At 45.7% G+C, this 10,997-nt stretch overlaps 1 non-coding gene across 1 annotated transcript; it reads left to right on the plus strand.

Annotated features, from left to right (window-relative positions):
- The first annotated feature begins 7,713 nt into the window (after positions 1-7,713).
- LOC121104834 lies at positions 7,714-7,903 on the plus strand. The gene has a single exon (XR_005837213.1). It is a non-coding gene; the product is annotated as a U2 spliceosomal RNA (small nuclear RNA).
- The last annotated feature ends 3,094 nt before the right edge of the window (positions 7,904-10,997 follow it).

Here is a 10,997-nt window from a genome sequence, read left to right on the forward strand (position 1 = left end):
GGGGGGGGGGGGGGGGGGGGGCGCGAAAAAGACGCGCATGCGCTTTAGGGAAGCGCGCGGGCGGTCCTGTCTGCTGGGGGTCTGTACCGCCGGCTGTCTCTGGGACGCGAACGCCGACGCCTCGGCTTCGCACACCTGTGGTGGGCGATGCTATGCCTCAGTCATGGCTGTCTACCCCCCCCTTCCCTGAGCACCCCCCCTTACCCACACACACCCTAAAGCGGTGTGCAGGTTCCGCCTCCACGGATCCCGAACCTCCTGAAGCCTCGACCGCTGTCGTCTCGGTCGCACGCCTGCCGCCCAGCGCGCCTTCCAGGACTGGTGCGCAGGGTCCCTTAGTAGCGGGCGACTGGGGGGAGGTCCTTTGCATGAAGCCATTTCGGGAGAGTGAATCAGGCCGTAAGTGCTTTGCTTGAGTCTTCCGACAGGGTCTGATTTTTCCTGGGCGCCCACCTATGATCTGCTGTCTGGTCCACTGTCGCTAGGAGCTTGGCTTGTAGTTGGGCTAATATTCGCTATCATTGGAAGCACTGGTTTAAGTACACTACACGAATTGATTACTTTAGTTCTCCCAAATCCCAAGATAGCCCATAACTAGCCCCATTTTATAGCGAAGGAACCCTAGGTGTGAAGACTTTTTACGGAGATGCTTGCACTCCCCCCTAGCGTGGTTCATCGGTAATTTGTGGTAAGCACCTAGTGTACTTGCAGGTTTTGGAAACACTGACTAAGCTCTGACTATGTGCTCCTACGTATGACCTCACCTAATATTACAACCTGGGGAGGAGGGTATTAAGGTGATGTTACAAATGAGGAACGTGAGGTCTAAGGAGGTTAAGTAACTTTCTGGGTGTTAAACATTTAAGCAGTCTGCAAATCCAGGCAGTTTGATTCTATGCCCGCACTTCTGACCACGGCTCTACTGGTCTCATCTCACAGTTCCTGCTCGAGGTAATCAGGGAGCAGGCAAAAATGCACAGGAAACAAATGGAATGACCCCTGGGTACTGTTTCTCAGTCTTTTTGTCGTCATTATCGTCTCCCCCTCCCCAGGAGCCTTAAAAAGACATTTCTCCCTCCAATCCCACTCATGACATTTTAATACCACTGATATACTGTGTATTTGCTTATGTACAATGGCCCTTTGGAGGGCCAGAAACCTCTTTAATATCTTGAGATTTTTCTGCCCCTTCCCCTGCCAAACCAATTGTTGCTCCTTCCGGGACAACGTTTTCCCTGTGTGTGTCCCAGGGTAACATAATAAGTATGCACAACTGAGAGAATTCCAGTTTGAATACATTTAGGGACTGGAATAAATTTATTCAGCAAATATTAATTGCTTGTTCAAATACATGATTGAAAAGTTGTAACAAAATATATAGAAGATGTGAGGGTACCTGACTGACTCAGTCGAAGAAGCTGATCGAAGTATGTCTGTGGGTCAAAGCGTGAGTTTGCAACCTCTTGTGTAGTGACTAGAAGGCTGGGGATTCTCTTTTTGGAAGCTCCAAAGGGGTTCAGGGGAATAAGCACCAAACAAGGCAGTGTTCTTGGCCGTTGAAGATCATAGGTGATATTCAGTTAATATTTATTCTACTAATATTTATTTGTTGAGCACCTGCTAGCACAGAAAATACAGCAAGGAACAAAGCAGACAGTCCCCTTATGCTCCCTTGGAGCTTATATTCTGGGGATAGACACAGAGAAACAATACCTCAAGTAGAGTTAAATGCTATGGTAAACGTTAAGCAGGGAAGGAGAGAGGGAGTGCTGGGGTCAAAGGGAGAGATTGTCATGTCACTCGAAGAGGGCCTTCCTGATGTCCTGATGAGGGTGACATTTGTGCAGCACTCTGAAGGAAATGGAGGGCAGAGGCACCTGGGGTAGAGTGTTGCGGGTAGAAGCATGGGAGCGCTGGGCTGTGCTCATTGAGTTGTAGGTAACATGACAGGTTGTGAGTACGATTTTTAAAACAGAACCGGGGGGATTTTGTGTATGTCAAAGGTAGACTGAAGTTTGGTGGAAATAACGCAAGTTTCATTATCCGTGGAATAAATGAACATTGAACATTTTTTCCTTTGAATAAGAAAGGGGATTGTTCCGCGAGTGAAGAATGTAGTAGTCAAATTAAATGAAACGTGTGTGTGTGTGTGTGCGCGCGCACGCATGTGTAAAACATTTGCTTGACCAGGACAAAAAGGCTGGAGTGTCTGTCAAGTAATGAGAAATGAGAACGACGAGATGGAACAATTAGTGGATGTTGTTTAATGTTAATATACTAACATCCAGGGCGTGTGGGTGGCTCAGTTGGTTAAGCCTCGGACTCTTCGGCTCCAGTCATGATCTCAGGGTCAGGAGACGGAGTCCTGAATCCAGCTCCCTGCTCAGCTGGGTGTCTGCTTGAGATTCTCCGATTCTCTCTCTCCTATCCCTCCTTACTGTGTGCTCATTCTCTCTCTCAAATAAATAAATAAATAAACCTTAAAAAATATTAATACCCATTAACTGCGTCCCATGGCACCTGGGACGGTAATATACTAAGTGTTTTATATAAAGTATTACCGCAGCTGGAAAATAGTTTTTGGGTGCTTGGCTGGTTCAGTCAATAGAGGTGTGACTTGGGGTCGTGAGTTCAAGCCCCACGTTGGGTGTGGAAGCTACTTGAAAACCACAAAAGTCCCATTTCCAGTTTACAGATAAAAAAACTGAGTATTAGATCAAGTTACTCACCCAGGGACACTTAGGTACTATGGGAGATCTGTGATTCAAACCTAGTCTCTACTTTTGACCCTATAAAAAAAAAAATTGCCTCTTTCCGAAAGCTGGAAAGAGGCAAAAGTGATTGCTTGGTGTCCTTTTGATGTTGTAAAGTGGGCCAACACAGCCTGGGGTTTTTCTGATTTTCTAGGGGGTGTGCGCTTTTGTTGGACATCCTATTTGCTCTTGATTTGGCTATTTTATAATTCTGTGATTGCCTTGTGTGACATTAGCCAGTTTTATATCTACCCATGAACAAATTCGCATCAGTGTACTTGACTGATGGACTCTAAAATATTCCTTTCCTAGATTTCTCTTTTGAACCAGGCTTAAATTTTATTTGTTCTCTCATTAGTAGGTTGCATAAAATATTTGTGGGTTTTTTTAGGGTTTTATTCGTTCATTTGACAGAGAGAGCGAGCGAGTGAGCACATGCAAGGGGAGCAGCAGAGGGAGAGGGAGAAGCAAGCTCTCTGCTAAACAGGGAGCCCAATGTGGGACTTGATCCCAGGACCCCGGGATCATGACCTGAGCCCAAAAGGAGACGCATAACGTACTGAGCCACCCAACCATCCCCCTCCCATGATTTTAATGACCACCATTGTGCCTAGAACTCCAGCCCAGGATCTTTTCCCTGAGCTTCATGGCTGTACATCCAGTTGCTTTCTAGATGAGTGTTATCACTTGGTTGGTCCACAAACTTATCAAGTTTTCCAAACTGGAATTCAACCCACTCTTCATTCCACCCAGTTGTCCAGGCCCCCAACTTCCACTACCCTAATTCAGGCCATTCATCTTGTGTGTTTTTTTGTGTGTTTTTTTGGAGTTTATTTATTAGAGGGAGAGCAGGAGTGGGAGTGGAGGAGAGGGGCAGAGGGAGAGGGAGGAACAGACTCCCAGCTGAGCAGGGAGCCTGACCAAGGGCTCAGTCCCAGGACCCCGAGATCATGACCTGGGCTGAAAGCAGACACTTAATGACTGAGCCACCCAGCTGCCCCTCCTGTGGTTTTTACAAACACATTTACTCCGGGTCCCTGGCTATGTTTTCCTCCCTTCTAATCAAACCATTCTCCACTTTGCAGCAGAGAGATCTTTCCAAATAAAACATTTGTGGTCATATGTTCATAATCCTTAAGTGCCCTTCCATAGTCTTTAGGCTAAAGACCAGACCATCAGTATAGCCGTTAAGACCCCTGCTTTCCTTGCCACTTTTTTTTTTTTTTTTGACCACTGCTCCCTCCCCATGCCTGATCCACCCTGCCTCCCACTGTAACTCTTTTAGGTTCAAGATCATGCCTGAGTAAATCATCATTGTATCCTTGTTGCCTGACAGAATGCAAGACACTAAGAAGGACTCAATATATATTAGTTTATCTCCGTAAATTTCGAATGACCTTTTTCCAGCCCCAATTCATTGCCCTACATACCAAAGGAGCTCCTGGCTTAGAGGTCTAGCGAGTTTGATCAGGGAGCAACCCTGCCCCCACGTGGCTGCAAGAGGCACTGCCTCCCTTTAGGGAGGAGGAGGATATGCAAATTACCGCTTTGCCCGGAAAGCGAGACTGGCCAGTAACCTCAGTGGAGAAACAGTCCCAATTTGATAACAGAATTATCTGGATTGTGGTGAAGCGTGACATTGGGAAGGATTAGCCTGGTCTCAGGGGAGATGAGGATGTTGACGAGTATAGGGATGGATTTATGTGCTGTATTTGTAGACCTGAGGGAGGAAGGTTTGGGACAGGAGGGATGATGGGGAGTTGATACAGGTAGTATTGATTCTCGGTATCTGTTCTTATCAGTTTAACGTCGGCTACGTCCTCTATCCGAGGACAATGTATTCCATCAATTTTTGGAGTGGGAGCTGGAATAGAAGCTTGCTTTGTGTACTCCATGCATTGCTTCCCTGGTCCCTGGGTGTTGAACAGGGTTGATACACTTGGAATTGGAGTAATCCCACATCAGGTCTTTGGCCTGGGAAAAAGAGCTATCACAGTGGGAAGGACAAAGTAGAAGTCTCTGAAACTGCCGTGTCCCCATTCCAGGGATGTCCTTTCTTCCCATTCTCTCCTTAACCATTGCATTCCAGCTCCCGTACCCACCCCTGCACCGAGGCCACTACTGACCTCATTCACTTAATCCCAGAAGTCACTTCCATTTTTTAAAAAGATTTTATTGATTTATTTGACAGAGAAAATGAGAGAGCATGAGCAGAGGGGAGGGGCAGAGAGAGAGGGAGAAGCAGACTTCCTGCTGGGGAGCTCAATCCCAGGACCCTGGGATCATGACCTGAGCCCAAGGCAAGACACTTAGCTGACTGAGCCACACAGCCCCCCTTTTAAAGTAATCTCCACACCCAACGTGGGGCTGGAACTCCTGACCCCAAGATCAAGAGTTGCATGGTCCACCACTGAAGCAGCCAGGTGCCCCAATATTTCCATCTTTCTTGACCTCTCAATAGCATTTTGACACTGTTGACCTACCCTTCTTTCTGAAGTGTTCTTGACCCTTGCTTTCTGGGACCCTGCACTCTCCTGGGTCTCCTCTTGCTTCTTGACCATTTTCACTATCTGTCCCTACCCATTCTTCAGGGTTCTGCCCCAGGTCCACTTGTTCTCTCACTCACTATGCTCTGCCTAGACCAACTTACCCATCACCTTGGCCTCATTTACCATATATATGCTGCCCTGTCCCCAGCATCATCTCAACCCAGGATCTCCGGAACGGCACACTGTTGTATCTAACTGTCTGCCAGACTTCTTCACTGCGATGGCCCATAAACAGCTCAACTTGTCCCAAACTGAATTCATTGACTTTTCCTACAATCTGTTCCTTCTCCAATGTGCCCTCTCTTGCTCCATTGTCTGAGCCAGAGTGTGGTCCTTTTCTCCAGTGCTGATGCACTGTAAATGCTCTCCAGCCAAAGACTGCTGGGAACATATTTGTATTGGAGCAACTTAAGTTTATTACTTGTTACAGCGAAGAACACACACCTTGGGAAACCACAGGGTGTCTCAGTAAGAGGGTGTTAGGAAGAACTTATTATAGGATCTGGGCTTGTGTTAGGTGATTCTGGGGAGGGTTTAAACAAGTGAGGCTTTACTCTGGATTTGATGTTTTCAGGAAGTGGCGTCGTTTTATTATTGGGTATCTTAATACTATCTTATCTAGAAGGAGGGAAGACTATAGTCGAATGAGGCTAACCTATGATTGGTAAAGAAGCAACAGTCACTCATATGAGGCAGGGTAGGGAGCTGTTTGGACTTCTGTGATTTGGACAATGTTCATGTTTTTTTCTGTGTTCAGACATGATTATAGAATGGGCTTGTTTTGACTTGACCCATTATGATCACAGAGTGGCCTTGTCTTATGTTGATGTTCTGAAATTATGTTGAGCAGGAGAATACCAAGGCCTCGGTGGAAGTGCTAGGCCAGCTTCTAGATATCAGCAGCTGCTTTTCTCCTTCTTGAGCTTAAGCCATTCTCCCCTGGATTTTTTTTAAGTATTTATTTTAAAAAATATTTTATTTATTCCTTTGAGACAGAGAGAGACAGAGCACAAGCAGGGGGAGAGGCAGAGGGAGAGGGAGAAGCAGACTTCCCACTGAGCTGGGAGTCTGACCTGGGGCTCGATCCCAGGACCTACAGATCATGACCAGAGCCAGAGGCAAACGCTTAACTGACTGAGCCACCCACCCAGGTGCCCCAGAGTGACCTACCTACCTTCCTTTCTCTCTCTCTTTCTCGCTCTTTCTTTATTTCTTTTTCTTTCTTTCTTTCCCTTTCTTTCTTTCTTTTTCTTTCTTTCTTTCTTTCTTTCTTTCTTTCTTTCTTTCTTTCTTTCTTTCTTTCTTTCTGATGTTATTTATTTGTTTGAGAGAGAGAGGGAGCATGAGCAGGGGAGAGGGGCAGGGGGAGAGGGAGAAGCAGACTTCCCGCTGAGCGAGGATCCTCACCCAGGGCTCCATCCCAGGATCCCGGGATCACGACCTCAGTTGAAAGCAGACACTCAACCCACTGAGCCACCCAAGTACCCAGAGTGATCTTTCTAAATGAAAAATCTGATCTCAGGGGCGCCTGGGTGGCTCAGTTGTAAGCATCTGCCTTTGGCTTGGGTCCTGGAATCGAGCCCCACATCAGGCTCCCTGCTCAGTGGGAAGCCTGCTTCTCCCTCTCCCACTCCCCCTGCTTGTGTTCTCTCTCTCGCTGCCTCTCTCTCTGTCAAATAAATAAATAAAATCTTAAAAAGAGAAAGAAAGAAAGAAAGAAAGAAAGAAAGAAAGGAAAGGAAAGAAAGAAAGATTAGATCCCAACTCAAAATCTCAGTGTTCCTCCTTTGCTCTTAGGTTCAAGTCTGTACCTACCGACAGAGTCAATAAGGCCCACTTCCGTTTTTTTAGTTTTAGTGTCACTGCTGCGTTCCTTCCCTTGGGCTACTTGACCCCCTTACCCATACAAACTCCCCAAGGGCAGAAATCGTGTCTGTATAATTTATTTTATCCCCATCGTGTAGAACAAGGCATGACACTGTAATGCATTGATTGCCTGCCCTGTGCTATAAAGTAAGCTCCTGGAGAGGTTGTTAGGAGAAATACTTGGAACTGTAGACAGCTTCCTCGCCAAGGGAAGCTCTTGGAGGATGGAAGCAGCGTCTGCCCCCTCCTGGCATCAAGAGGCACTGCATCCATTAGTGGAGGAGAAGGGATAGCAAAGGCACAGTTCTCTGCTGGGAGCTGGGAGGAGGGCACTCACCTCTGGGCAAGATTCAACTCGAGATCAGGATTTCCTTATTTCCTGAAATGTGGAGGAATATGCCATTGGGAAGTTCTCCCAGGGAAGGATTAGACTGGGTTTTGGAAGAGCTGAGATGTGGAATTTTATAAGGGACAGCTTTAAGCCTGTTGTTATAGCCTTGAGTCAAAGTTTGGGAAGCAAGTTCTGATGGGAAACTTAATTGTAGGTTGTTTTTTGATTTTTGGTCCAAGATCATGAATAGTATGTGTTCTTGTCATTTAATGTTTCGTAATTCCTCCACCTGAGGATACTTTATGAAGTGGATTTTTGGAACAGGGAGGTTGAATAGAGGCAGGCTCCGTCCATTCCACAGACCAGTCTGGTATCACAGTACCTTCATGAATGGTATGGGTCTCCCTTTCGGGATAGTTCTCAGTTAAAATGCAGACTGTTGGTATTCCACTGTGTCTTTTGGTTTTTGAAAAAAAAAATTAAGATGAATCTGCTGTTTCCCCTCTTTCTTTCATGCTATATTTTTGATGCGTATTTTGTCTTTCATGTCCTGGTTCTTTAAGATTTAGTCATTTATATATTCTGTTTAGAAATTTTCTTTTCTTTTCTTTTTTTTTTCTTTAAGATTTTATTTATTTATTTCACAGAGAGAGAGACAGCCAGTGAGAGAGGGAACACGAGCAGGGGGAGTGGGAGAGGAAGAAGCAGGCTCCCAGCGGAGGAGCCTGATGTGGGGCTCGATTCCAGAACGCTGGGATCACACCCTGAGCTGAAGGCAGACACTTAACGACTGAGCCACCCAGGTGCCCCCTTTTTCCTTTTTCTTTTTTAAAGATTTTATTTATTTATTTGACAGAGAGAGAGAGAACACAAGCAGGGGCAGCAGCAGACAGAGGGAGAAGCAGGCTCCCCGCTAAGCAGGGAGCCCGATGTGGGACTGGATCCCAGGACCCCAGGATCATGACCTGAGCCAAAGGCAGACACTTAACCATCTGAGCCACGCAGGCGCCCCTCCGTTTTCCTTTCTAACTAATGCACTCTTTAACTGGGCCAGAAGCAGTAACTGTTTTGCAAGCAGTTGGTCGTAAAATCCCAACAGAACAACTGATATTCGAACCATAAAACTGTTGGTATTTTATGAAGAGAGAAAAGTTAACTGCTGCACGCCGGGAATAGTTTCATTTGATAGCACTGATAGATTAATCAGTGAGATAGTAATTAAAAGTGGTGCAACCAGTCAACACCAAATTAACAGGTTTTTTTTCTTCTTTATCTAAATTATGTTATTACCCCCTTCTACTTTCTCATTAAAACCTCTTGCTTTCCCCACGAGTGGGACCCTTTTTCTGGTTACTCTGGAATCTGTGCTCCCCAAGTTGCAATTCTGAGACCCCAGTTCCACCTCCTTTTCTGGCTTGACACCACTATGGTCTGTTTTCTGTTCAGAATACTGACACCACCGGTGTGGGTTTCCACACCAAGCAAATTTCTAATTCCGTGCAACAAACTGGAAGGCTTACCACTTAATTTGACTTGACACTAACTATCCTGGGTTCGCACAGACCCCACAGGTTAAGGGCTCAGTCCTACAGGACTGCCCACCACCTCAGACACCAATCTCAAGTTGTGGGTCCCAGGTTACCCACGATTCTGAGTTGGCTAGAAATCGGGGTTCTCGAAATCCTCTCCTCAGGTCTGAATTTGCTATAACAGCTCATAGAACTCAGGGAAATACTTGACTTATGATTACCAGTTTATTGTAAAGGATGTTATAAAGGATACAAATGAACAGCCGGATGAAGAGGTATCTAGGACGATGTCTGGAAGGGTTCCAAGCACAGGATCTTCTGACCCTGTGGACTTGAGGTGTGTCACCTTCCTGGTACTTGTTCATTAACCTGGAAGTTCTCCAAACCCCACTGATGAGGGTTTTTACAGAGGTTCCATTATGCAGGCATGATCATTGGCCATTGGCGATTAACTCAATCTCTACCTCCTCTCCCTTTGCTGGAATTTGGGGGATGGGACTGGAAGTTACAACTCCCTAGTCATGCCTTGTTTTTTCTGATGGCCAGTCCCCACCCCAAAGCTACCACCAAGGCCTCCTTGGAAGAAAGGACTTTCTTATCACCTAAGAATTCCAAAGGATTTAGGAGCTCAGTGTCAGGAACTAGGCACAAAGGCTGTTGGGTGCTCTCTGTCTCTCTCTCTTTCTCTCTACTTTTATCATATCGCAGCCATTTATAAAAAAGACAAGATTGGCTTTCTACCTTATACCATAAATAAAAATCAATTAGATGGATTAAAGGGGCGCCCTGGTGGCTCAGTTGGTAAGCGTCTACCTCCAACGCATCACATTGGGCCCCCTGCTCAGTGGGGAGCCTGCTTCTCCCTCTCCCTCTGCCTGCTGCTCCCCCTGCTTGGCTTTCTCTCTCCCTCGAATAAATAAATAAAATCTTTTAAAAAAAATAAAGACTTAAATGTCAAATACAAAGCCTTACATTTTTGCACAGAAAATGTTGATGAATATCTTCCAGGCCTTAAAGTAAAGAAAGATTTTTTAAGAGAATTTTTAGTTTATTTTTTAGTAATCTCTACACCCAGCCTGGGGATCTAACTCACAACCCTAAGACCAAGAGTCACATGCTCTCCCAACTAAGCCAGCCAGGGGCCCCCCGAGAAGGATTTTTTAAAATAAGTCACCAAAAATAAAAACGTGGATTATAAAAGAAAACATCGGTATGTTTTTATTTTTTCCAAGCCCAGATATCCCACCAAGACTGACAATATTTTTGATGGGTAACTTTTGCTTATCAAAAGGCACCTGAGTGCCCAGATCTTGGTTTCTCATACCATTCTCCAATAAAAGGAACTAGGGCTCCTTGGAGAAGTGGCTGATTCTAGGACTGGGGCTCTAGTGTGCAAACAAGATGAGCCTGGACCATTTCACAGTGCCAGGACATAAGGAAGTGCTCAAAAAAAGTGTGTGTGTGTGTGTGTGTGTGTGTGTGTGTGTGTGTGTGGTGGGGGAGAGACAGGGAGACGGGAAAGAGAAGGGTATTAAAGGAGCCAACCTGAGGGGTGCCTGGGTGGCTCAGTCGGTTAAACATCTATCTTTGGCTCCGGTCATGATCCCAAGGTCCTGGGATCGAGCCCTGCATCGAGCCCTGCATCAGGCTCCCTGCTCAGTGGGGAGTCTGTTTCTCCCTCTTTGGGCTCATTCTCTCTCTCTCAAATAAATAAATACATAAAATCTTTAAAAATAAATAAATAAATTAATTTTTTAAAAAAGGAGCAAACCTGAAAGAGCTCACAGTGGCCAAAGCTGGAACAATTTGAGGGAAAACCCCAATAATATAGTGTTGAATTCTAAAGCAAAGTATAAAATAAATATCCACAAGTCCATACTGACATAAATAGATGAATAGATAAATACATGAGGGAGAAGCGACAAATCTCCCGCACAGAAAGTCCCAAGTAATTCATGTAGATAGTCCC

The sequence above is a fragment of the Ursus maritimus genome, unplaced genomic scaffold (genome assembly GCF_017311325.1).
Source record: "Ursus maritimus isolate PB19 unplaced genomic scaffold, ASM1731132v1 scaffold_23, whole genome shotgun sequence".
Taxonomy (NCBI): domain Eukaryota; kingdom Metazoa; phylum Chordata; class Mammalia; order Carnivora; family Ursidae; genus Ursus; species Ursus maritimus.